Source organism: Rhinoraja longicauda, chromosome 6, assembly GCF_053455715.1.
Source record: "Rhinoraja longicauda isolate Sanriku21f chromosome 6, sRhiLon1.1, whole genome shotgun sequence".
In the NCBI taxonomy this organism is placed as follows: Eukaryota; Metazoa; Chordata; class Chondrichthyes; order Rajiformes; family Arhynchobatidae; genus Rhinoraja; species Rhinoraja longicauda.
Genome location: NC_135958.1, coordinates 71,215,413 through 71,221,412, shown reverse-complemented (window position 1 = coordinate 71,221,412; position 6,000 = coordinate 71,215,413). Strand labels below are relative to the sequence as shown.

Below are 6,000 nucleotides of genomic sequence, written 5' to 3'. Positions count from 1 at the left end.
GTCAAAAACATGGCCATCAAGCCAAAGAACTAGATACTTAGAAGTGAAGATTAGAGGAAGCGGGGTTTAAGTTAGCTACAGCTTCGGAGGAGATTGTCATTGTTCTTCACGGTTGCAAGTCTACAGCGTTTCATTTTACAACAGGCTCCTGCAGAGGCAAGCACCTGAAATGGGCTTTCGGAAGATCACAAAGTTTAATAGTGAAGCTAAGTATATTTTTGAGGTTCCCATCAATAAACTACTCTCTAAATGGCCAGAATGTTGCAGGCAATTTTTTTTTTTAGGTATGGCAAACCAGCAGTCAAATCTTGGGGAATTTACACTTGCAGAATAGACATCTGCAGAGGAATAGACACAAAATGCTGGAGTAACTCAGCGGGTCAGGCAGCATCTCGGGAGAGAAAGAATGGGTGACGTTTCGAGTCAAGACCCTTCTTCAGACTGAAGAAGGGTTTCATAACTTGTTATAGCATCTGCAGAGGAATCCATATGTTGTGTAAAGGTCAAAGTTCTGCAGATGAGGTGCCTTCTTCTCTTTGGAAAAGTGCACATATGTGGCAGTGGATCATTTAAATAAATGGATGAATTTCTGAACCAGTTAGGTATTAAAATGGATGAATATCTTGGATGAATATGATTGTGGATGATCAGCCATGATCACAATGAATGGCAGTGCTGGCTCAAAGGGCCTCCTCCTGCACCTATTTTCTATGTTTTCTATGTATTAAAATCATTGCAGATATAACTGTAAAGTGATCTAGCTCCTCCTTCCCCATAATCCTGCCAGGTGTAGTAATGTCTTCTGATTGTTTATGCATTATGTTGGTGGAGATCATTGTAGTATGGAGAAGGTTGTTTGACTGTATTGGGGACCATGGTTTTGTTAGCTTGTAAGGGAAAGGAGAATTGAGAAACTCCACTGATGAAAATGTATGGGCTATACTGGCTGAAAGATTTCCGATTCACATCCTTATTCCAGATCACTAAAGAACCAGTGGAATACATGCATGTGTGGACATGAAGGTGGTCCAATTTGTAAATGCCATGATTTTTATTACTCTAAACCGATGAAAAGATACAGCTTATGACATAATATGTTAATTTTATCTTTTTGTGGAAAATTTAAATGACTGTTCATCGGAAGATTGAAACGATATGACGTAGGTTTTATTGCTGTATCTTAAACTTAACATGTTTAGGGTTTTCCAAATGTCTTGTGGTGAGCAATGTTGGTTTCCTGCAGAGAAAAAAAAATCTGTTTATTGAGCTTTAGATTGTTTAACCTACAAGAATAAAACTGTGAGAGACATCAGCCAAAACTTAGGCAAAACTTGGATGAAGGGATTAAAAGTACCATTAGCAAATTTGCAGATGATACAAAGCTGGGTGGTAGTGTGAACTGTGAGGAAGATGCTATGAGGTTGCAGGGTGACTTGGACAGGTTGTGTGAGTGGGCGGATGCATGGCAGATGCAGTTTAATGTGGATAGGTGTGAGGTTTATCCACTTTGGTGGCAAGAATAGGAAGGCAGAGTATTATCTGAATGGTGTCAAGTTAGGAACAGGGGACGTACAACGAGATCTGGGTGTCCTAGTGCATCAGTCACTGAAAGGAAGCATGCTGGTACAGCAGGCAGTGAAGAAAGCCAATGGAATGTTGGCCTTCATAACAAGAGGAGTTGAGTATAGGAGCAAAGAGGTCCTTCTGCAGTTGTACAGGGCCCTAGTGAGACTGCACCTGGAGTACTGTGTGCAGTTTTGGTCTCCAAATTTGAGGAAGGATATTCTTGCTATTGAAGGCATGCAGCATAGGTTTACTAGGTTAATTCCCGGAATGGCGGGACTATCATATGTTGAAAGACTGGAGCAACTGGGCTTGATTACACTGGAATTTAGAAGGATGAGAGGAGATCTTATCGAAACGTATAAGATTATTATGGGGTTGGACACGTTAGAGGCAGGAAACATGTTCCCAATGTTGGGGGAGTCCAGAACAAGGGGCCACAGTTTAATAATAAGGGGTAGGCCATTTAGAACTGAGATGAAGAAAAACTTTTTCAGTCAGAGAGTTGTGAATCTGTGGAATTCTCTGCCTCAGAAGGCAGTGGAGGCCAATTCTCTGAATGCATTCAAGAGAGAGCTAGATAGAGCTCTTAAGGATAGCGGAGTGAGGGGGTATGGGGAGAAGGCAGGAACGGGGTACTGATTGAGAATGATCAGCCATGATCACATTGAATGGCGGTGCTGGCTCGAAGGGCCGAATGGCCTCCTCCTGCACCTATAGTCTATTGTCTATTGTCTTTACATTAAAATCTTAGTGCCATGCCACATTAATAAATAAAAAGCCATTGTGGTACTGAGGGCCCACATTTAAAGTTACAGAGTCATTCAGCATGGAAGCAGGCCCTTCAACCCAACTCGTCCAAGCCAACCAAGATGCCCCAGCTAAGCAAGTCTTATTTGCCGATGTTTGGCCCATATCCCGCTAAACCATTTCTATCCATGTACCTGTCCAAGTGTCTTTTAAATGCCGTTATAGTATCTGCCTCAACAACCTCTTCTGGCAGCTTATTCAACATACCCACCAACCTTTGAATGAAACAAATTGCCCCTCAGGTTCCTTTTAAATCTTGCCCCTCTCCCCTTAAACCTATGTCCTTTGGTTCTTGATTCCCTTACTCTGGGTAAAAAACGTTCACCCTGTCTATTCCCCACGCAAATTTATACACCTCTATAAGATCACCCCTCATCCTCCTGTGCTCCAAGGAATAAAGTCCTAGCCTACTCAACTTTCCCCCCAACAGGCCCCTCAAGTCCTGGCGACATCCTTATAAATCTTCCCTGCACCCTTTCTAGCCATCTGTACCTATTTAGCTGAAGATTGTTGAGCATTTTAGATGATGTGAGACATCTGAATTTGAATCAGTCTGAAGAAGGGTCTTGATCCAAGACATCACCATTTCCTTCTATCCAGAGATGCTGCCTGTCCTGCAGAGTTACTCCAGCATTTTGTGTCTATCTTCAGTGTAAATCAGCATCTGCAGTTTCTTCCTGCACATGAATGAATTTATTCCTGGTTTTGCTTCTTTAATGTCAGTGGGAACTGTGGGGGTGGTTTCCAGCTTATTGCAGGCAGCATCTTTCGCAGCAGATGCAGAGTTAAAGTCTCGGCCTGATGATGCTGCCTGGCCTGCTGCACATTTCCACTTTGTTTGTTGTTACAGGTCAGATTTGTAGCGTCCACAGTGAATGAAAATCAAACAAAAATGCCGATGCTGGAAATCTGAAATAAAAGCTGGAAATACTGGAATATTGAGTAGGACAGGCAGCAGCTGTGAAAAGAAGAAAAGCGAATGCTTAATTTCAACAGTCCTTTGTTAAAACTCAGGAAAAAAAAGTAAGTTCGATTTCAGCGGAGAGGAGGGGTAGGAATGAGTAGAAAAAAACCTGATATCTCTGATAGAATGAGTCCAAGTGAGTTAATGGGGCCAATTATCAATGGAATACATTCTTTATCAATGGAATGTGCTGCTAACAGCTTGGGACACGCCCAGCAGACCAGATTTATAAATAGTTTAGTTTAGAGATAATCAGAGGCCAATAAAAATAATGGCAGCATAATAAAGCATCAATTAGGGAAATTTGATGCAGATTTTACAATGCATCTTAAAGCAAGAAAGATAAATAGAAAGCCGAGAGATTTGGAGTGGGAGTGGGGGGGGGGGGGGGCTATAATGTAGGTAACAGCAGGCATATCCATTTGCGCTGGTTGATAACAATGAGAAGCCGAATACGGGGTTGGAATGAATGTGATAACCATCCAGTTCTCATGTGATTGTAGGGCTAAATAAATTGCAAAGAAATGGAGAGGCAAGGACATAGTGGCAACTGAATTCTAGGATGAAGATTACTGATTTTAGACACGTTGAGCCAAGGGTTTAATCTAACAAGTGGAACCAACTGCAAGCCACTGTGAGCTAATTAGCTCTTGTGCATTCTTACATTGCACTTTGAAAATAGCCCAGGGCTTTGATGAAAGCAAGGGGGAGGGTGGGGACAGGCAGGAGGTGAGGTGTTAGGTAAACATTCGTGTTAATGGCATACAATATCTGGCAGGAAGTGAGGTGCAAGGTAAACATTTGTGTTAGTGGCATGCATTATCTGTCTTTAATATCTCTGAGTCAAACAAGATCTCAAGATCCCAATCAACTTAGTTTCTTTCTGACTGCTCTTCATTCTAACTTGCACCAACCCTTCACCTCAATTTCCTTTAGAAACTAATTCTCACAGCATCAGGCCATTCCAAAGCACTCAACGGTCTTTTGAAGCACAACATGGCAAACATCTCCACAACAATTAGGTAACGTTAAATGTGATATAAGAAAATAACTGCAGATGCTGGTACAAATCGATTTATTCACAAAATGTTGGAGTAACTCAGCAGATCAGGCAGCATCTCAGGAGAGAAGGAATGGGTGACGTTTCGGGTCGAGACCCTTCTTCAGACTGATGTCAGGGGGGCGGGACAAAGGAAGGATATAGGTGGAGACAGGAAGATAGAGGGAGATCTGGGAAGGGGGAGGGGAAGGGAGAGACAGAGGGACTATCTAAGTCTATCCCCTACTCCCAATTCCTCCGTCTACGCCGCATCTGCGCCCGGGATGAGGTGTTTCACACTAGGGCTTCCGAGATGTCCTCGTTCTTCAGGAAACGGGGCTTCCCCTCCTCCATTATAGATGAGGCTCTCACTAGAGTCTCTTCTACGTCCCGCAGCTCCACTCTTGCTCCCCCTCCCCCCCACTCGCAACAAGGACAGAATCCCCCTCGTTCTCACCTTCCACCCCACCAGCCAGCGGATCCAACATATCATCCACCAACATTTCCGTCACCTACAACGGGACCCCACCACTGGCCATATCTTCCCATCCCCTCCCCTCTCTGCGTTCCGCAGAGACCGTTCCCTCCGTAACTCCCTGGTCCACTCGTCCCTTCCTACCCAAACCACCCCAACCCTGGGCACTTTCCCCTGCAACCGCACGAGATGCAACACCTGTCCCTTTACCTCCCCCCTCAACTCCATCCAAGGACCCAAACAGTCTTTCCAGGTGAGACAAAGGTTCACCTGCACCTCCTCCAACCTCATCTATTGCATCCGCTGCTCTAGATGTCAACTCATTTACATCGGCGAAACCAAGCGCAGGCTCGGCGATCGCTTCGCTGAACACCTGCGCTCGGTCCGCATTAACAAAACTGATCTCCCGGTGGCCGAGCACTTCAACTCCCCCTCCCATTTCCAGTCTGACCTTTCTGTCATGGGCCTCCTCCAGTGCCATAGTGAGGCCCACCGGAAATTGGAGGAACAGCACCTCATATTTTGCCTGGGCAGTTTGCAGCCCAGTGGTATGAACGTTAAATGTGATGTTGACTGAAGTATTGGCCAGGAGAATTCTCTGGCTTCAAAACAGTGCCAAGAAGATATTTTCAGTCTGAAGAAGGGTCTCGACCCGAAACGTCACCCATTTCAGTCTGAAGAAGGGTCTCGACCCAAAACGTCACCCATTCCTCTCTCCTAGATACTGCCTGACCTGCTGAGTTACTTCAGCATTTTGTGACACCTTCGAAGATATTTTATTGTCGTCCGAGAACCTTTCATTTTAACCTCTTTCCCCCAAAGACAGCACTTTTGACAAAGAAAGCTGGCACTCTAGAAACTGGAGGAAGACTTGATTCTTCAACCCACTGACTCAGACCAAAGACTGCTACCCCCCCTGGTAAATAAAAATAAAGCACAAATACAACTCTCCAAGTATTCCTACATTTACTACAGAATGAAAATCCCTTCACTGCTTTTCATTGTCCTGAAAACTCAATCATTTAAAAAACAAGTACAAATAAAACATGAGAAAACATTAAAGTAAGTTTGGAGACACAAGGCCCAACTCAAGATTAACAATCTCACTTCCTTGCTCTCTATCCCTTCTCTCCCTCTACCGCCTTCCTC

The 6,000-nt window shown here is 44.2% G+C and overlaps 1 protein-coding gene across 2 annotated transcripts in view; it reads left to right on the top strand.

The window, feature by feature from the left end:
• The first annotated feature begins 3,309 nt into the window (after positions 1–3,309).
• Positions 3,310–6,000, top strand: part of tmc6b (transmembrane channel-like 6b) — a 62,583-nt gene continuing 59,892 nt past the window's right edge. For both annotated transcript variants that reach the window (XM_078401883.1, XM_078401882.1), the window contains exon 1: positions 3,310–3,396. The gene's annotated coding sequence lies outside the window, so the exon portion shown is untranslated. The remainder of the gene's footprint in view (positions 3,397–6,000) is intronic.